This window comes from Nycticebus coucang, chromosome 2 (assembly GCF_027406575.1).
Source record: "Nycticebus coucang isolate mNycCou1 chromosome 2, mNycCou1.pri, whole genome shotgun sequence".
NCBI classification, from domain to species: domain Eukaryota; kingdom Metazoa; phylum Chordata; class Mammalia; order Primates; family Lorisidae; genus Nycticebus; species Nycticebus coucang.
The window spans coordinates 64366573-64388319 of record NC_069781.1 but is presented as its reverse complement, the minus strand read 5'-3'; the positions used below and the strand labels follow the sequence as shown (position 1 = coordinate 64388319).

The following is a 21747-nucleotide window of genomic DNA, read 5'->3' as shown; positions in this document are numbered from 1 at the left end:
CTCCTCCTCCTCCTCTCTCCTCGCTCGCCCTCCCTCCCCTCCCTTCTCTTCTCTCCCTCTCTCTGTCTCTCTCTCCCACCCCTCATTTGTTGAATTTGTTAAAGGTATCCTACCGGTGCAACAGAATCATGACTTTTTTTCTTTTCCAAAATAGCTCTTCTTTCCGCCACCCTCCCCACACCACCACACACACATACACACCCCCGAAAACCCGCCCTGGAAGAGGTATTTCGGTGCTCGCTGCGACTCTTTAAGCCGCGTGAACATCCGAGTGGGAAAGCACTGAACTGGTCTGGGCCCGAGAAAAGAACGAATGGAAAATTCCCTCACACCCAGGCCGCCCCCGGGCCGGGGCTGGGGCGCCGACACTCGCACCCGAGGCGGGCGCGGTCTGCCCAGTCTGAGGCTGAAAGGAGGAGGGGGAGGCGGAGGAGGCGGGGGCCTCAGCGAACTTGGGCTCAAGTAGTTGGGGCGTGCCGGCGCGGACGAGGTGGGCGCCGCGCCCCGCTCGCGGCTGCCCCTCCCGGAGCCCTAACACGCGGGCTGGGAGGGGGCGTCGAGTCCCCCCCACCGCGGCCGGGCGTCCAGGGCACTTGCGGCACTAGGCGCTTCGCCGCGGTTTGCCGCCCTCCCTGGGGGGTGCCCCTTGCACGTGGCCTTGCTCGGAGCTGGAGGACCCGGCGGAGCCGCCACAGCCGCCTCCCGCTCCCTCCTTCTTCTCCTCCTCCTCCTCCTGCGGCCCGGCTGGCTAGCTCCCAATCCCCACCCCCGGGGCCCCGGACGCCGACTGAAAGCGGCTCCCTCCCCGCCGGGGTGCGGACGGGCGGGGCCGCGGCGCGCTCGGGGCTGCGGGGCGGGCGGCCTCGCGCGCGGGGTGCGTGTGCCGTTAGGCCCTCGGAGGCGGCGGCCCGCAGCGGCTCCCGCCTCGCTCCCGCGACGCGCCCCGCCCCCACCCGGGCTGCGAGGGGAGGCCCCAAGTGAATGAACTTGATTCCAGGCAGTTTGAGGGAGGTGGTTTGCCTCGCACCCTTTCTACACACGCACACCCCGCCCCCCAAATCCGGTTTTTTTCTGCTCCGGGTGGGTGGGGAAGAGGTGGAAGCCGAGGCCGCCCAGACAATGGAGAGAGGAGAAGTGAGTGCCTGGGGCTCCGCGGCTCCCTGGCTGGGGGCTGCGGGAGGTGGCTGAAGCCCGGACCCTGCCCGACTGGCTGGTCCCCAGGGCGGGGCAGCCCCGGCTTCCCACGGTGCTGTGTAGTGTCTCCAGGCTGGCCACTGAGTCCTTAGTCTTTCTGCTTCCTCTTAATTTTTCCCCTCAACTTTCTTCTGCCTCTCCCGCTTCTGCCCACTGTCCCCCCTTCCTCCCTGCGGACCTGAAGGAACCAGTGACTTTTTCCTTCCCCAAGTGGGAGTTATCCACATCAAGCATTTCACAACGACACATCAAGAAAAGTAGGCAGGTTCAAGTCAACCATGAAATGGTCACTTTTTAACCCCGTCCTGTCCTCATTAGGGAAATGCTCAAACACAGTCCGTTTTCAAAGAGCGCTCTTAATGAGGAGAGCTTGCCAAGTCTACCAGCTGCAGCCCCCGTAAACCAAGGGCCCAAGGAAAAAAGGCGCTGGGGGGCGGGGAGTTAGGAGGGCCGGGAAGTGGGGGACCGTGGGTCTGGAGAGACAGGTAAAGTCGGGGAAATTGCAGAAACCCCCGCGAGTTAACTAACCCTTTCGGGCACGCGCCGCCAGCAGCAGCCTCTCAGCTCCCCTGTACCCCGCCCAGCAAATCCTCTAGTCAGCGTTCTGACAGCGTTAATTTCCTTTGTGCGGGTCATTTCTTCTTTTTGAAAAGCTGGGATAAAGTTGACAGTCTTTAAAGATGAAAGAAATGAGGTGACAGTAGGGTAAATGCAAATAAATACTCATTCCTCTGTCAGAAATTTTAGGCAATCTCATCTTAGATTTTAAACAAACCAACAACCAAAGCATCACTTTGTATCGCACTTTACACTACATCCCTTTTCTCACCCTCACCAGATCCTGAAGGGAGGGGGGCGGGGAAGCTCTACTGATAATACCAGCTTTAACTACTGGAGTTTCCCTTTGAACAAATATTCAATTTAACTGGAGTTAATTTACCATAAAAGACATTCCCCTTGGCAGGAATGCACTCACGTCCTTGAACACACCTCTTTGAATGCCTGGACTCTTACAGAAGCCATTATTTCAGGTCTCTTTAAAAATCCAATGCCCATCTCTCTTGCTCTCCCTCCCTCCCTTCTTCCCTCCCTCCTCACCACACCACCCCCAGTGAAATCCTGGCACCCAGAGAGCTCTCCTTTCAGCCAGAGAGCCCAGAACCAGCCCCGTTGTTGTCCCCTGGCAAAAGAGGCCCAGTGCTGAGCCCTGGGCAGGCCTCTCCAGACATCGCCACCCCTCCTCCCCTTATTGGTTTCCCTTCCCAACAGAAACCATTCCCTTTTGCCACAAAAACTAGGTTGCATCCAAAAGTTTCTCACAAGCTTAAAAAAGAAAAAATGAAAAGTTGACAACCATTATACAGAAGAGCCCACAAAAGCTGCAGCAGCAGGAGGTGAAGAAGCAGCGTCAGACCCAGGTAAGACCTCGGAGAAGTGGACATGGCTGGGGCCTCCCAGGCCCATCACTTAGAGGTTCACGTCTCTTCCAGGTGCCCTATGTTTGCAGGGTGCTTATGGCTGGGTGCACTTTGATGACCACTGAGAATGCTTGATAGTTTGGGGGTTTGATTTGTTTCCAAGAAAAAGGAAAATGAGAAAAGAGTAATGGTGAGGCCAGGAGTACCAGAAAGGAATGGAGAATTAGCAGCAGAGACATCCTGTAAGGGAAGGCTCAAAGGGGTGCTCAGTTTACGTGGCTTTGATGGTCCTCTCGGGCCTGGGAGCCACTGTGGGGAATAGCTGACATCCCCCAGAATACTGTTTCTTGTCCAGCCAAAGCCATTCTTTCAGGCCTTCGCAGAAAGAATGCTAGGGAGTCTTGTAATGCAGGACTGGTTGGATTTGGGTGCATGGGAAGTCAGGCTTCTCTCAACACAACACTCTCAAACCACCACCTTTGGTTTTAGGAAAGTAGATCTTTTAAATCCTGGGTAACAGAATAGAAAGGAAGAACTAAGAAAGTACATGCATTTTATTCACTTTCCCTTTTTCCCAGCACTGTATCCTGGTATTAAGAGCAGTTTTAAAATATCCCTGAAAAGCTTCTGACCCTACCAAAATGGGCCAGGCACTTCTCAGACTTTCGTACTTAACTTCTCCTACACTCTCTTTCATCTCTTCCTCCCATGCTGAAAGAGGTAAAGCAAGGGTAAGACTGGCCACTTTCATTCACCCCCAAACCTGGCTGAGGAGCTGGAAAGAAGTAAATGACTCTCAGCAACAGGAAAAATCTGATATTTCAGTATTCCCAAGGATCTCTCACCTACATCAACTATTCTCTGCCACCTTACAAGGAAAAAAAAGCTTCTTTTCTAACTGCCAGAAAATTTATTGATTTCTAAAATGAGTGTCAGTGCTTCAGGTGACTGGATTTTTCAAAACCCAATCGTATATGTGGAAATAAGCAATGTTACCCAATTTGAGTCTTTCACTATTGACTTGGATAAAGAAGCCTGACATCTCAAATACCTAATCTTGTTTTGCTTTTAACCTTTTCCTTTCTAAAGAAACTGCAGCACCAGGTTACAAATCCTGGGCAGTTTCATGAAAGGTTTCTTGGAGCTTAACAAAGCTGTCATTTTCAGTACACCCAATGACTTTTTTTTTCTTTTTTAGCTCTTGCATGTGATTTGCAAGAAGGGTCAACAATTCCATATACCTAGGCTGCATCACCAATATCGATATTTAAAAACTAAATACAAAAGAGACAGATGACCTCCTGACCTTAGAAAACAGGCCTGCAAAACTGCAAGTATGACCAGGGACCTTTCTTTCTTCCAGATGATCCACAAAAATCATACATGCATAGCCTGGAAAAAACAAATTTATATATGCAAGCAGGAACACCAAAAATCCACTCATAAATGCATATGTAAACAACCAACAAGTACTGAAATTGCCTGCACTTGAAGGGAATTGCAAAATCATGCCCAGCTCTCTTGGCCCTTTAAATACTACTGTAAAATTGGGGAAGCAATTTTTCCATACTAGAATATACACAAGCAGTTAGCCGCCACCACCACCACCCCAACTGCCGGCCCTTTGCCTTTCACTGAAATGAATAAATAACCTTGGACTTTTTTCTCCTCCTCTGGGAGCTGTTTGGTGTCCCCGGAGGAAAAAACTAAATGAGAAAAATGACACTCTTAATAATGTTGCTGCTGAAAAGCCTGTACTCAACTCCTGAACTGTTAAAAAGTATATGCTGTCCCACTAAGTGTGTCTTACATTTGAGGCACATTTACAAGCTACAACTCTGAATCTGAACACTGAGTGGGCCAGATTCCTCATTAAGGTTAGCTAGTTTCCACTTCTCTCATTCATCAACAAAGAGTCCCAACTTCAGAAGACATTTGCTCCCTGCATTACCAAGTCAGCTGTTGCCCTGTAATTTTTGCATGAATTATTGTAAACTTGAAAATTGAGGTAATAGTTTATTCACAATACTGCAAAGGTTCTATGTACTCACACACAGTCTTTGCCGACATTGTAAGAATCATAGTTATTACTCCTTTTCAAAATAGCTGACCTATAAAGTAAAACTATACTATCACTTTATTGTATGTGTAAATTGGCTTTTGTTACCCATCTACACATGCCTTTGTGACATATGAAAACAGATGGGTTTTAAAGAAATACATAGAAAGCTCTGTCCAAAATGGCTAAGTAATTTTTACATTCTGTATGAAGTGTAAAGTGCCCTGAAAACCAAATCAAACTTTCTGCACTCCTTTGTCTAATTCTTCTTTTAAAAACTGTTATTTTGCTTCAAAATCAAAACAATGCATGACAACAGAATTGTACATTATGACTTTCAAATTAAAATTTATGAAATAATTACAAAAAGAAAACAATTGTTCCTATACAAAATATGTTCAGCAAACTTTATCTCTAAATACATCTGAAATATTTTAACAGCACAAGATAATAAATTTCAAAGCAATAGCACTGTCAAATTGTGTAATGTCACAAATTCCAAAAACAAAGTTACAGATGTTTGTGACATCACATTTGCTCAAAATTATGCTGCTCAGTCTGATCATATTAAAATTAAGTAGATGCCTATGTCTGCTAAAGAATAAAAGGAATTTATTTTGGACATCAAACAATGAAACTGTCACCATTTATTGTATGAGATACTCAGCTAATCAATTCCCTATTAAAATAGCTTTCAACAATTCTTGGCTTTAAAATTCATCAGGGCCAGTAAATCCTTTTCCCAGTGCACAAGAATGCAGTTCCAACCACCAAAGATAATTACTGTTCTAATACTTTTATTGCCCAAGCACTTTTCCCTGTGCTACCCATCACTTAGGCAGGAATCTGCAGTATATTGTATCAGTGAGTTGGAGTGCTTGACCTTTGCCCACATATGATTTAATAGGGACTTTTCAGCGCTGGAGCTTTCTCCATCTCTCATACCATTAAATGAAAACATCAAACCTCAAATGTAAAACTGGAAACCACAACGTTTTGTGTTTCACAACTCTTTGCAGTTTTTACTTAGGATGATTAAAGGTCAGCTTCTTCATCTCTCGATGCTTTTCCCATAGAGTATATATACTCCAAAGTCACACTAATGCTGATTTTGATTAAATCTTAAACTCCTTAGTCATATATACACATGTAACCCTGCTTATTTACACGTGCATTCTTTTCTAACCACATAAATGTGTGTGTGTGACTTTCTGGACTTATTCCATGTTAGGCTGATTTAAATGTCTGTTTAAGTATAGGTTCAAAAGTTAACTTTTTCCTGCCTGTTGGACATTAAAAGTTACAAGAATGGTGCTATAAGATCTGTTCAAAGAAAGTCAGAGTTAATCTTGTGTATTTTGGCGCCCTTTCCCTGCCAGCTACTGTACTTGGGGGTGGGGGGGAGGACTTAGAGATCTTGTCTGTCCCGTCTCAAGTTCAATGGCAGTTCTTCCAACTCAAGGAGAAGATGGCCATGTTCACAGCCCTAATAATAATTCTGATCACGCCACTTCGGCATCTTGTGTCAAATTCGAAACTGGCTTCCCCGCCCCCTTCAACCTGAAAGCTGCCAAGTCCTCACACACTTTGCATTCAACCACAACTTAATGGATGGGAGGGATATTGTGCATTAAAATGTGTCCCAGACATACTGGCGAAGAGAGGACAAGGGAAAAGACAGACAGACACACACACGCACATACACAGACTTAGAGGGAAAAAAATCCTAGAGCAAAAATAGCAGGATGGAGGAAAAAGTATTAACAAGAGTGGGAGGAAATCCATCATGATCTTTAAAAAAAAATTGGGGGAGGAGAGTACAAGAAAGGGTAACAGTCCATGGGCAGTTTCTGAGAAAAGAAGGTAGGGGGAAAGGAACTAAACTTTAGAGTGGATACCAGTTTTAAAAACTCCAACACACCAATCAGAGCTGAATGGTGTTTCCCTCGCCTTTTAAAAATGTATTTTACATGAGAATATGCAACAAATCTGACCTTAACATGAAGAAAATAATACTCCAAAAAGACAGAATGGGCTACAAAGTAGAACCAAAATATAATTTGCATAGCGATTTTTTTCCCACGTTAAGGGAAGAGGAGGAGATATTAGGGAGCTGAAGCAGGAAAAATGCTAGATTCTGCACTATTTGGACTCAACAGTGTTTTTCACTGAAACCCGCCATAAAAGTGTATCATGTGTACTAAAATTGCCCAAAGCTACACAAATACACGTGTGTGTGTGTGTGTGTGTGTGCATTAGTTCTGGAAATCCAGCACTATAGTTCAACCAGTAAAGCAGAAATGACATTTATGAAAGGGGTAAAACAGTCACTTTACAATGCACAAACAGGAAAAAAAAGTTGTACCTGGGGTAGGAGAGGGTGCAGGGAACAAACAAGAAAATAAAACCCACTATTTCAAAGCCACATACCATCGCACTGTTACTGCATTAAATAAAAGAGATCTTGAGTCTGTAACAGAACCCTGGGTCGCTGATTTCACGTGTCTTGGGTACAGATTTGTGGATTTTCGAAGGGTTGTTTTGGTGTCGCTTTTTGTGTTAAAAAAAGAAAATCCAGGAGTAGTCTTACATTTTTTTAAATTACTATTTCTGCACTGCCACAATTCTTGGCCCTAGAAGAAAAGGCGATCAAAGTCAAGCCTAAAAGCGGGCTGCCCCTCTGGGTGTCCAGTTTTCTTTCCTCTCACTTGAAGAAGATTGTTTCTCGTGGTTGACTTGAACGACGGCCAGGCTGTGTGCGTGCGTGCGTGCGTGCGTGCGTGTGTGTGTGTGTGTGTGTCGGTTTTTATTGTTGGCAGACGCAGCCGGCGCGGCCCCGGGATCGCGCGCCCATCCTCGGATTGTCCCGACCCGCTGCAGGGCTGCGCCGAAGCCGCCACCCAGCCGCGCACCCTTCCGCGCCCGGCCGCCGCGCCTCCCGCCGCCGCCTCGCTCGCTTTCTCTTTCTCCCGCTCGCCTCCAGCCCCGCCCCGCCCCGGGAGGCCCGGCGCGCGGGAAGCGCGGCTCTTCGCTTCCGCCTGGCGGCGGGAAGGAAATCGAAAGGAGGAGCCGGGGGCGGGCGCGCGGCGATGCATATTCATCAGGGCTCCGGGCCCGAGTCGGGTGGCGGCTGCGCGGTGCGGGCGCCCCTCGTGAGCGTGGGTGCTGACGGCTGGGCTAGCTGCCGGGGGGGGGGGCGAGGGGCGGGCTCTGGCCTTTGTGCCGCCGCGTGGGCGCGCCCGTCTCGGGACCGCCCGTCTGCGCGCGCCTTTGTGCTCGCACCGGTGTCTGCGGCGCGCCCGGAGTGAGGGGCCTGTTGGCGAGCGTGCGGGAGAGGGAACCCTGCGGAACAGGTGCGCCGAGGCTCTGAAACAGCACCAATAATGCAGAGTAAAGAATTGCTGTTACTTCCCTGCTTCCCGTCACGCCACGGTGCTGGGGTCAACTTCGACAGGCTACGCTTGTTTCCATGTAAAATTAAGTCCTGAAACGTTACAAAATGAGTAGAAGGAGAGCATTTTGACTTCATGCATCCATGTGAATAGCAAAAAAAAAATACTTCAGTTTTAGGAGTAGGGGAAGAAACAACCAACACCAAGAAAATATTCAACCTCTGTGTTTCCAGAAGTTAACATGCTGGAGATTTTATTGTCAGCTAATGTTCGTAAATAAAGCAGTTTTGATAGCATTTTTGTAAGTTAACAATGTGGGGGGGGGGTTGTTTTTAATCCAATTATGTTCATTTAAAGTATCTGTAGTGCCGCAAAACAATGCTTAACAGTTACAATAAATTGTTAAATAATTTGGATTTAAAATTTAAGCATTAAAAATAAAAATCTAACACTACTCCTAAATTTATTTATTACTAACCCCCATATGTTTAGAAAAGATTTTATTACAGAGATCCTGACTAATTATGTAATTGCACAACAGATAACAATAGCTTCAGATATCCTCTAAAAACCCTGTTCAATTACATGATTACTAGTGGGACCAAATAGCTCCCAATGAATTGTTCTTATTTTTCTACTAAAAGTGAACATGTCAGTGCTTTAATCCCAGTTATGTTTACCCTCAGAGTCCGAGAGAACTTAACATTGTAGTTCCAACAATTCACATAAAACAGAGAGGACATTTGACTTCATTACAAAAATTTAAAAGAAATAGGTTTTTCCCCCTGCATATCTGCATATACCATATACACCATATACGTGTTTAGCTGCACGTGAAGAATATACATACATGTTTTCAATAATAAAACTGAAACTGGAACTGACCCAGTTAGACTTTAGAAAATGCCCAACTTAAAAATGGGTTGTTACTCTGCAAGTTTAACAGTTCCTAATCTCCCCTCTGAAGAAACTAACACAGCATATGTCTAATATAGCTTTGACAAGGAAGATGAATGATTGGCAGGGGCTGGAGGATATACCTGTATCTCCACACTCACTATAAGGAACAATAATTTAACATGTATTTTTAACTTGTTCCAAGTTAGCATAAATAAAGCTGAGTCTACTCAAGGCAATCAATTCAAATGGTAACAAACAGATCTGTTTCCGTTCCAAGATTTCCTAATAGTTTCGTGGTCAAGCAAATCACATTTAGAACTAAGGAACTAAATGTAAAATATAAAAATACAATTCAGGTAAATTAAAAAAATATATATTTAGGATGAGAGGAGGGAATGTTTTATATGGATATTACCAAATACCAAAACTTTTGTAAGTGTGCCACAGCGTCTTCTGTTATTATTTGAAGTCCATAGCAGAATTACCAATCCATCCCAATGTCTATTTCATGCAAAGAATAAATAACATTATAGGAAGAGTCTAGTTTTGTTTAGGAAATATCGTAACATACAATGGGATAGGAATAGGGAAGAGAAAGAAAGATACTTCTTCCATTCTCGTGATGACTTAAAGGAATCTAGAGTTCCCGTCACCTGTCAGAGAATTTCTTCCCAAGCATATTATTTAGTCATAAAATGTACCATTGCATGTCATGCTCAGGCTTTCATAGATTATCTTCTTTATTTGCATGTCATTTGTTTCTTGTGACATATGAGGCATGCAAGAACACTTATTCCTATACTGATCACTCTTCTGTCTGTCAAATATGTACACATATTATCATTAAATGGTACTTACGGTTTATAAAATAAAGAGACTGACTTTCAAGCACTATCTTATAGAAACTGGTCTTGCTAATTTGGAATCATCTCCATGTGTTGTTACTTCTGAATTTTTTAATTGGTAAGTGATCATGGTCTTCATCAACATCGGCTGCTTTCTGGTTTTCATATTTTGCAACGTAAATAAATATGTAAAAATTTGGGAGTGTTTTAAAATAGATGCTTCTTCTTAAATTAAAATGATCTGGGTTGAAAATCTTTCCAAGAGTATAGTTAAGGTCCAATTCCTTTTATATTCATATTTTGTTAGGAATTATAACTATTTATCTTTAAAAATAACCATTGTTTAATATCATTTAAGCATTTTGGATCTCTGGCATATCTAACTGAAATGATTCCAATAAAATAGGTATTTTTTTCTTCCATGAGTTGCAGGCACAATTCATTCTTCATAGAACTTACCAGAAGCTTGAAAGTACACTGACACTTTAGATTTTTCTGTTTTTTTCCTAAAGCCAATTGACTAATAATGCAGTTTCTGTATGTTTTCTTCAAATTAAGATTTTTTTAATGTACCAGCAACATCTGTGTGTTTATCTTTGAGAATAATCACTATATAATTATTTCTAAAAGGCATGCATTATTACAATGCTTTATGTCATAATTGAAGTAATTCCTCTACCCCATCCAAACCAGTAATTTTCAGTCATTACCTCAAAGGTGTTTATTTTGTCTTCTCTATTTCTCAAAAACATAGGAAATGTGTTTTAATTTATATGATTTTTATATTATTAAAGGGTATGTACTAATTTATTAGATTATTATATTTAGTCTATTTTCATACCAGAGTCTGTGCAAATTTAATGTATATAATAAAAGTAGTGGCATATTTAGGACTCAATACTAAATAAAACATAAACCATCTTTTAAAATAATTGAATAATTCTTTTTGGAACTTAAAAATAGATAATATATTTTAAATATGTGTATGTTAATACATTCTTTTAAGACAGAATTATTTTTAGAACTTAAAAAATGCATAGAGTATTTTCAGATAAGAATTTGTAAGCATTCCTATTTCTTGTTGCCTCAGGCAATAGTTTCAATTATTTCACTATTATTAAAAAGTATTTTGAGAAACTTAAATTAGAATACTTACAAATTGCCAACTTTTGGCATTTTGGTGGAGTCTAATAGATAAGAGCTGTCTCCACAACTTGTACTAAGAGGAGGAGACTACATATCCAATGTATTGTCCTATAAAAGGAATATCCGAGCATAAATGACAAATCCTAATAACTTTTTTTTATTTTTCACTGTTTATACCGGTCTTTAGCTCTAATCTATTTTGCTTATTCTTTAGACATTGATTGTAAAAACAAACACAATGTCTTTCCTTCAAGACACAGTTGTGCATCATAGATATGTATCTGTGGGAAAGACTTCAAGAAATTACCAACTTGCAATGGAGTTAAAACTCCGCACTGCCCAGAAGAGACACTCTGGGCATTTTCTAACCATTAAGAGTATGGGTACAAAAATAAATATACACACGCAGTGTTCCTTCTTCTACTAACTGCATGCTGCACCTGTGCATACATGGATCTGATGACATCTGCTAACATAATAATTCTCAAGTGGTTTGTGGTGTCATCAAAAACCTGAGATGGTGGTATGGCTCACAGCCTTACCAACCCCAGGCTATGGCCTTGTTAAATTTCATACGCTAAATAGAGACAGACTCAGACTTACTCTGTGACAGAGGTTTTTCAAGAACAGGTTAAAGTGGTTTACAAAAACTAAAAAGCCTGTAGTTATGACTCAATATGTGAAAAATCTGCTTTCTGATTCAACAGTAGTAAATCCAGAATGTCTCGTAGTCTCAAAAAAATAATTTTTATTGCAGTTGTTATGAATTCTCAATTAGAAGTATCAACCATTTCTTGGCCTACTTATGTTTTTAAGACTTACTTTAAAAAAAACTATGAGTAATTAATCTTCATATCTTGCTTACTCATAGTTTTATATAACTTTAGAATTTCAACCATCAAAATAACCATAAAAAGAAAACAATAAATTTGAATCAATTTCAACTGTAATGATTAAATTGAGCAAAGAAAAACCAAGTGTTTAAAAAAAATTTTTAAGGATATTTGGTGCCATATGTAAAGTTTCTGAAACAAGAATATTACTAAGGTATTTTTTTAAACCATTTTTTAAAAACAGAAGCATCTGGCAATCCAGAAATTACTGAGGCAACAAGATGCAAGAAAGCGCTAGACAGTCTACTGATCCTTCAGAAAAGTGCTGGCAAAAGACCATCTGCCTTTTGCTCCGTGGGCCACTCTCAACAAGAAAGTCAATATCAAGTCCCTTGCATTCAAATCTTGCGGCCAATTAGTTGTCCCCAGTGTCACAGATTCCTGTTGGCATATCTAGAACACGCAGATACCAAGTCGCCCATTACTTAAAGATCAATAACCATATTTTGTGCCTTTATTCCATAACTAAGAAATCCTAGGTATAGACCAGGGAGTAGAGGAAGAATTCATTCATGCCACAAACATGCATTGCATGCTCAGCGTGGATCTGGACCTCGGGCTAGGATAGGATCTACAAATGGATAGGTGTTTGAGGATCTCTATGCTTAGAATACAAAGGCCTCCTATTCCTTTGTGCTAATATTTTCCTCCAAATTTGTTTAGAAAAAAGAAACCTTCCCATGGGGTGTTTTGAAAACTTTCAAATAAACACACCAAATAACAACCCGTGGTTTTCTGCTCACTTTACAGGCAGTTGATGTGGGTTTGTAGAATGAAAACAGTGTTAATAGAAACCAAAGAAAAATGTAATTAGGGATGATAAGTTAGCTGCCCTACTCATCCCACCTCACCCACTAAAAGAAAAGAAAACAAAACCATTTATTCAGAAGCCAAACTAACAAAGTTGGGAAACTTTTGATACCACTGTGCCTCACCGTGTGGGAAATATTTTTATAAACAACAGAACAAAAAAGAGAGAGAAGCAGTGCCAGGTGGGAAATTCAGACATGCAGGGTTTAGCTAGCACGCAAATAGTACTGCCTTTTTTTTTTTTTTTTTTTTACCAACTTTCTGTTCAAGGTCGGTTGCCGAGGAAATACAGAAGTCAGTGTGGTTAACACAACTTTCAAGAACACACCTGAGATCTAAGATCTACCTCTTCTTTATTCTCTTCATATCTGGCACCATCCTAAGCTGTCATCAATATTTCTTTTATAAATATGTTTTTAAAAAATATGAACAAGAATAGAGACATTTTAAATCAACAGTTAACAAAACCAAAAAGGCATCCACCTACAGTCCTATTGACTAAAAAATGTTTCATTTGCATATATTTTGATCCAGTATTTGTATATGTGTCCATAAACTGTTTGCATAGTTATAATTTTAAGGTCGATAGAATTTTGTTTTGTAACTTTTTCAATTAGCTTTCTATTTACAATGTTGACAATAGTGAACACTCACAAAATTTTGAAATTGGTCACAAATGGTCACAAAATTGTAAAATGATTAAAGCTAGAAGAGAGTTTTGAGACCGCCAGATAAGAGAGATTAAGAAACAAAGTTGGTAAAATCTTTTGGTTCTCTCTCCTAAATTTGTAGTGTTGGGATTTGCAGTTCACATTTTAAAATTGACATATTTTGCTTAAAACATCTGCTTCTCTTGGAAAAACGGAAGGTGAGACTTTGGGGTCAGGAGTTGCACGTAACTCCAATCACTTGGAGAGGAGTGGCTACTGTCCCCTCTAGATGGGGCTTCTTCTCCACAGCCCCATCCCTCCCCGTTGTGCTGCCCTGGTCCACTTTCCTCGTTTAGTTACTGACTTGCCTCCTATTACCCACTCTCTCCCCCACTGAGTTTACCATCCTCAATCTAGAACAAACACTCTTCTTATATATGAAAAATAAACACAGGGTTCAGAGAGGTAAAGCAACCTACTTATGGCTGCTAAACTATTTAGTAGCAGTGCCAGCATTATAAAAAAGGCTTCCTGACTCATAAACAAGTACTCTTTGTGTTGACGTTTCTTTCAGATCATGTGGGAAAAGGGGGATTTGTGTGTCAGTATGAGCAGCCACAACAGAATTATGGTGATAGCCAGGATAGCCACTGACCACCTCCTATGCCTAAGGTCATAATTAACATTTCATTTTGGCAGGCCAAACACTTTACCCTCCCTATCTCCAAATTCTAGGCCCTTTCACGTGACTCTCTTCTTTTTCTTACTAGAAACCAAATAACCAAATGCAAGTGAGGGAGAATGATCCCTTCATGGAGATAACATCAAACCTACTTTACTTGATAAAGGAAGTGCCTAATTTAAAAGTTAAATTCTTTATAATACTCCTATCAGACATGTCTCATAGAGGCGATGTGCTAATACCCTAGCAGACAATCACCATCCTAGAAATTCTAAAACTCTCATTTCTGTATAGAGACCTTATTTTCTGATCCCACTAAATCAGGCTATATGGTACAGCCAAGAACATCTTTTTTTTTTTTATGATTTTAAGATTTTGAAAAGTTTTACAGAAATTTTTTTAAAAGAATCATTTTTAGCTATGGTTTAATAAATGGAATTAATGGGGGAAAAAAGAAAGCCATACAATTTTAGAATGACTGATCCATAGACCCATGCGGTACAAGTCTTAGAATTTGCCTGGAAAATGGGATTTGGTGACAATTACTGCCATTTTATCATCAGCAAGTGTCCTACGTGGTTTGTACTTGCTTGTAGGGCCTCCTTCTTTAGGCAGGACATCCATTCTCTAAATTTTGCTCCCAAATGAAGGTGGACTTGAGGACACCCATACAGCATCGTGGAGTCAACAAGAGTAAATAATTGAGAAGCTCGTACATTATGCACACATCGAGTCTACAGTTACTCTCTTGGCAGATGAAGAAGAGGTCCGTATTCCAACAGGCTCCAAGCTCTTTCACAATAGTGGCCTTAATGGTCCTGATTCTGACCCAGGTACCATCTTACTGGGTAGTGCAGGCCTTCCACTTCATAGATAGGCATCATGACCGTCCGTACCAAGTTTCCCTCTGGTCCAGATATGCAGGCTTCTTGGGGAGCATTTTAAATAACTGACTACAAGCTGGATCTTTTCCTTTGCTACAACCAGTTTAGGCCAATGAAAGGCCCTTCATTAAGTAAGGCCTTCCTGGGGCAGCAGTGGTTTCTCCCAACCTTAGGTGAAAAGTAGCATCATGAAAAGTGATAATGACTACTATTCAGTGGGGTCCGACTACGCCTGTGGTCTGTGCTGTGTATATTAACTAAGCTCTTTTAAAGATGAGGAACCTGAGGCTCAGAAAGATTAAGTAACTGACTGAAGGTCACAGCACTCATAATGCCAGTCTTTCTAATTCCAAAGCCCATGGCCACAGCTTAACAGTCCACCCAGCAAGGACACGTAACTACCAGGTGAATACGGCCCTTTCACAGGACTTGCCTTGGAGGCTTTAATGCCTCAAAGCTATTTTATCACCCTTCTTTTGAAATTGCCTTTAGAACCCCAGGCGCACTTTTTAAAAATATTATCAGTGGGGTAGATCTCTCCCTTTTGACTGTGGATTTGAGTTTTGGGTACAGCCATAATTCAGTCATACCCTGCGGTGGTTAAAGAACTTATCGAGCTGGGTAAACCAGTTTGGGTCAGAAAATGAAGCATGACAATGTAACATGATCATTTTCGTTCTCTTCTGAAAGTAATGGATACAGGAGTTCAGCGGGGACTGACAGACACTGTGTTTTGTGTTCAAATCATGACTTTGTCACCCAAAACCTATGTGACTTTGGGCAAGGCGTGTAATGATTCTTAGCCACGATTCCCTTACCTCCAAAAAGAACATAAGATAACACCTGCTTCAGTGTGGTTCTTTGGGGATCCAAAATTTTCATTTGTCAAAAATGTAGGACTATTTCTGAAACACATTCTTCTCAATAAATATTTCCTGAATTTGACTATCAGGTTATTGTTTGTCTCTATCCTTATCCTTCTCATGTGATAAGAGATGATGAACAAAAGTTGATGTGGTCTGTGACAATGACCAGACCCCAGGGCCTGGTGCCACTAGGCCTATGACAGCATTTATAATGTACATTTGTGATTCCAATTATTGTTTCAAGACCAAGAAAGATCTTCCTAGCCTGCTGATACTAAGGAAGACAAATGTAAAGGTTGCAATGTGATGTTTCTGAGGGTAGCTTCTATCTCAAGTTTACTCCTACGTTCTTCCTAGAAAGGCAGGAAATTTTATAGTATCTCCATCAAGCATACCTTCACAAACATTATGGAGCAACTGCCCTCCATCCAGCTCTGTGCTGAAGATGAAACAAGAGCAGTGAGGATAGCAGCAAATCCTGAGGACAGAAGTGTCCAAATTGTTGGTTTGGTGACAGGCACGGAATAATGCTACCCAATTGCTAAGAATTGAGAACATCTCAGACGCCACTAGCAGGAGCAGCATTAGCCATCCATTGAAGAAAACATTGGCACTTCTCAGATGACAAATGGGTGTGTATTACATCCAGGAGAAACAGTATGAATAAAACTAATGATATTCTAAATTAGAAGAAAGAGACTTGGGCTGGGGAGAGGAGAGCAAGGGACAGCTGAGAGAAACACAGAGGGTGTGCTGCTCTTCTGCAGCCTTGAACTTGCCAGGTTGCTCCTTGAAGTTGGAAGGATGGTCTGAGAATTCTAGAAGCCTCACAGGAATGTTTTATTAACAGAAAAGAAAAAAGGGCATACAAACCTTTTTATATAGCATAGAGTCAATCAGGGGTATTGGGAGAGACCAGGGGATGGAATGGCCTCAGAGGGGAGCTGTTGTAGAACTTTGGTAACTTTTCTACAACCACCTTAGCCTCTCCTTGGAAGCACCCCATAAGCCCGAATGCTTTGAGTAATGTTTTCCCTTTCGAGTTAGCTCATGTTCACTTTTACAGTATAACACTTATTAAGCACCTTAACTCATTTAATCCTCCTTAAAATCCTATAATACAGGTACACTATTGTCTCTATTTTACAAATGAGAAAACTGGGATAAATAAGTCACCCAAGTCAATAGCCTACAAATGGCAGAGGCAGGATTTGAACGTAGGCAAGTGGGTTATAGAGTCTTGGCTTTTCATCATGACCATGAATTATATGCAAACTTTTTCTTCCCTCCTGCATGCCTTCCCTTTCCCTTAACACGATAGATCGGCTTTGCACATCATTGAAATCTTTCCTGCTTCCTTTAGGGTTCATTATAGTTCCTGCAACTTCCTGATCAGGAGGCATAATGATGGGCAACTTTCTAGCCCAACTAACAACTATGCAACACTAAAATCTGGTCAAGAGTTGGGCACTAAGGAGAAATACCTCAGCAGCCTTGGCCTACATCTTTGGATCACTAAAGAATGATACTCAAGTGACTGCCCCATATCTCTTTTCTTGCACTTAAAAAAAATAAATTGTAGACTGGGCACGGTGGCTCACTCCTGTAATCTTAGCACTCTGGGAGGCCAAGGCAGGTGAATTGCTTGAGCTCAGGAGTTCAAGACCAGCCTGAACAAGCACAATACCCTGTCTGTAAAAATAGCTGGTGTTGTGGCTGGTGCTTATAAGCCCAGCTACTAGGAAGCCTGAAGCAAGTGGATCACTTGAGCCAGAGAGTTTGAGGTTGCTGTGAGCTATGAAGACACAGCACTCTACCAAGGGTGACAAAGTGAGACTGTCTCAAAAAAATTAAAAAAATCGTTGTACAGTCATACAATGGAATATTAGGTAATGATGAAAAGAAAAATCTTCCATGTAACGTGCCTGTACAAAAGGGCACATCATAATTGTATAGCCAGGTGTATTATCCATGTCACTACCATCCATATTAAGAAATGGACAATTACTGTTAATCCAGAAACCATCTCCCACTCTGCAAATTACTAACTCCCCTTCTTTCCCAAAGATAACCAATATTCTGATTTCTAACAATACAAATGTATACTGCCTGTTTTTGAACTTTATATAAGAAAAAGAATATAATATCTACTCTTCCATGTCTGAATCATTTTGTTTATCATTTCATGTGAGATGCTGTTGCAGATAACAGTGGGTTGTTTTTCTCACATGGCAGTATGGAATTCTATTGTTTGCATATAATACAATTTATGTATTCTACACTTGACAACTCCTGAGTTGTTTCCAGTTGGGGGCCAATATAAATAGTTGAGATAGGAACATTCTTATTTGTGTTTCCTGGTGTACATATATATTCATTACCTTGGGGCATAAACTTATGAGTAGAATTTCTGGGTTATAAAATATACCTATGATGAATTTTAGCAGATAATGCCAAGTGGGTTTGCAAAGTGGTGGTGCTAATGTATGCTCCCGCCAGCAGTTGTTCCCGTTCTAGTTGTTACACATCTTCATCAAGTCTGTGTAACTCTTTTTTTTAATTTCCAAGGTATAGTAGTATCTCAATGGTTTTAATTTACGCTTGCAGAGTGACTAATGAGGGTAAGCTCCATTTCATCTGTTTATTGTCCATTTGGATATCCTCTTCTGTGAAATGTCTGTTCATATATTTTGCCTGTTTCTAGCTGGGCTCTTCTTTCTTTCCCTTATTGATTTGTAGGGGTTTTTAGCATATTCTACATATGAGCCCTTTGCCAGTTATATCTGTTACAGATTTATCTTCCCACTGTGGGGCTTGCAATTTTGCTCTTTTAATATAATATCTGCATAGTTTTTAACATATGTATTTATTGGCATATAATTGCCATACAATAAACTGCACATTTTTAAAGTTTACAATTTGATAAGTTTTGACACACATATGTATGCACCCATGAAACCATCCCTACAATCAACATAGGCAAAATTTCTACTACCTTCAAAAGTTTTTATGAGCCTCTTGGTGATCTTTCCCTTCCTCTCCCCCTCTCCTTCAATCACTGATCTGTTATTGATTGACTGATTGATTGAAAGAGTCTCTGTTGCCCAGGCTAGAATGCCATGATGTCAGCCTAGCTCACAGCAACCTCAAATTCCTGGGTTCAAGCAATCCTCTTGTCTCAGCCTCAAGAGTAGCTGGGACTGTGGGCACCCGCAACAACATCTGGCTAATTTTTTCTATTTTTAGTAGAGATGGGGTCTCGCTCTTGCTCAGCCTGGTCTCAAACTCGTGAGCTCAAGGGATCCTCCCATTATGGCCTCCCAGAGTGACAGGATTACAGGCATGAGCCATCATGCCCTTCTGATCTGCTTTTTATCATTGTAGCTTGGTTTGCAATTTCCAAAAATTTATGTCAATAGAATCACACCATGTACTTTTTCCCCCAGCTTTCATTCAGCATAATGATTTTGATATTCCTCCATGTTGTTGTGTGTATCAATAGTTCATTTTTTTATTACTGAGCACTGTTGTATTGCATGATATAACATAATTTATCCATCACCTATTGATGGGCAATTAGGTTGTTTCCATTTTGGGACTATTATGAACAAGGCTGCTATGAACATTTATGTCAAAGTCTTTGTATGGACATATGCTTTCAATTCTCTTAGGTAAATACCTAGGAATGGGATTTCTGGGCACATGGCAGGTATTTGTTTAACATTTGAAAAAATGTATCAAAACTGTTTTCCAAGTGTCTGTACCATTTGATAATTCTACCAAAAGTGAATGAGGGGATTCCCCTTCCTCCATATTCTCAACAACACTTAGTAGGATCAAGTCCTTTTATTTTTAGCCATTCCAGTAGGTATGTAGTGTGTCCCATTACATTTTAATATGTCTTCCTAATAACTAATGGTATTTAAACACTTTTATGTCTTTATGTGCCCTTCTTACAGCTTCTTTGGTGAAATGTCTGTTCAAATCTTTTGTCAAAGATTAGTTGTTTTCTTATTGTTGAGATTTTAGAGTTGTTTTGTATACTGTGGCTATAAAGCCTTTATAAGATATTTGATTTGCAATATCTTCTCCCAGACTATTTTTTTTTTTTTCATTTTAGTCTCTCAGTAGTGTCTTCTAGGCCAGGTGCAATGGTTCACACCCGTAATTCCAGCACTTGGGAGGCTGAGGCAGGTGGATTGCCTGAGCTCACAAGTTTAAGACCAACCTGAGCCAGAGCCAGACCTCACCTCTAAAAATAGCAGGGCATCGTGGCTGGCACCTGTAGTCCCAGCTACTCGGGAGGCTGAGGCAAGAGAATTGTTTAAGCCCAGGAGTTTGAGGTTAGTGTGAGCTATGACACCACAGCACTCTACCAAGGGTAACAAAATGAGACTCTGTCTCAAAGAAAAAAGAAAAAATAGTATAGAATTTTGAAATTTTGATGAAGTCAAAATTATGAACTGTGACTGTGATTTTATATCTAAGACATTTTATTTAATCCAATATCAGAAAGGTTTTTCTTTTTTGAATTTTTATAGTTATATGTTTTATATTGAGATCTATAATCCATTTTGAGTTGATGAATTGAATTAAAAGTTGTTATTTTTTTTACATGGACATCCAGTTGTTCTGGTATCATTTATTGAAAAAAATTCTTTTCCACTGGAATACTTTATACCTTTGTCTGAAGTCAGTTGTGCATGTAGGTGGGTTTATATCTGTATTCTCTGTTCTGTTTAATTGATCTATTTGTCTATTTTGATTCCAGTACCACAGCTGGTTTCTATATTGTCATTATATTAAGTTTTGAAATCAGGTAATGTTAGTTCTCTAAATTTGTTCTTTTTCATATTTTCTTCTGATGAACACTTCTGGTGTTATGTTTGGTTTTAATAAGTTTTTTCCAAGAAAATTTGAATCTCATCAGACAGATATTCTTACAACTTGAAGTTGGAAATAGTATATTTTGTAAAGTTCCTGGACTCTGAAGAGTAGGCTAGTGGTGGTATTAAGCAAATTATCATCCAGTTATTATGGTAACTAACCCCTAGCTGAGAATCTGACCTCTCTGGGAGAGTCTCTACAGACTGACCCCAGGAGGGGTAAGGAATACGGGTGGAAGGTGAGAGAGAGAGGAGCTTCCTACATACAATACCTGTAAGTTACCAGGCATACTGCTGGGTGTTTTGCATATAGCAACTTATTTTATCTAAGATGCTTGTGGTTTCACTTCTAGGGATATACTTTAGAACAGGGGTCCACAAATACCCTGTAAAGGACTAGATTATTTTAGGCAAGGCCAGCTTCATGGGCATGGACCCGTGTAGTTCCATAGAGCCCATCCTTCGATGATAAGCTTGGTTTAGTGCTCCTCTGTCACCAGATTGAAACTCTTGATAGTTTAGGTTTTGGTGTTTTGTTTTGTTTTGTTTTCCTTCCATAAGAGGCTCTGCTGAATATTTCATTTTAAAGTGGGCATTATGTAGCCCGTCCAGATTTCAGGCTTTGCAGGCCATACAGACTCTGTCGCAACTACTCAACGCTGCCAATGTTACACAAAAGGAACCACAGACAATATGTAAATAATGAGCCTGGCTGTACTTCAATAAAACTTTATTTATGGACACTGAAATTTGAATTTCACATAATTTTTACATGTCATAAGATATTATTCTTCTTTTGTTTTTGTTTTCCCAGCCATCTAAGAACGTAAAAACCAATCCTAGCTCTCAAGCCATACAAAAACACTTAAGTGTATGATTTTTGGCTTGTGGGGGATAGTTTTCTGGCCCCTACCCTACAGAAACTCCTGCACGTGTGCAGCAGGTGACACACACAAGAAGTTCACGGCAGAATTGTTCATAAATGCTCCAAACAGGAAACGACCGAAAGTTCCTTCGACAGTAGAATGGATAAATACATTTTTAGTTTATTTATATACAACATATGGTTGAAAGAAGGAAGCAAGTCATAAAAGAATACATGCAGTGTGATTTTATTTATGT

At 40.9% G+C, this 21747-nt stretch overlaps 1 long non-coding RNA gene across 1 annotated transcript in view; it reads left to right on the top strand.

The window, feature by feature from the left end:
- Window positions 1-2055: 2055 nt before the first annotated feature.
- LOC128572435 (uncharacterized) overlaps window positions 2056-21747 on the top strand; it is a 40801-nt gene continuing 21109 nt past the window's right edge. Inside the window, exon 1 of the long non-coding RNA XR_008376211.1 lies at window positions 2056-2612. This is a non-coding gene — a long non-coding RNA (uncharacterized LOC128572435). The remainder of the gene's footprint in view (window positions 2613-21747) is intronic.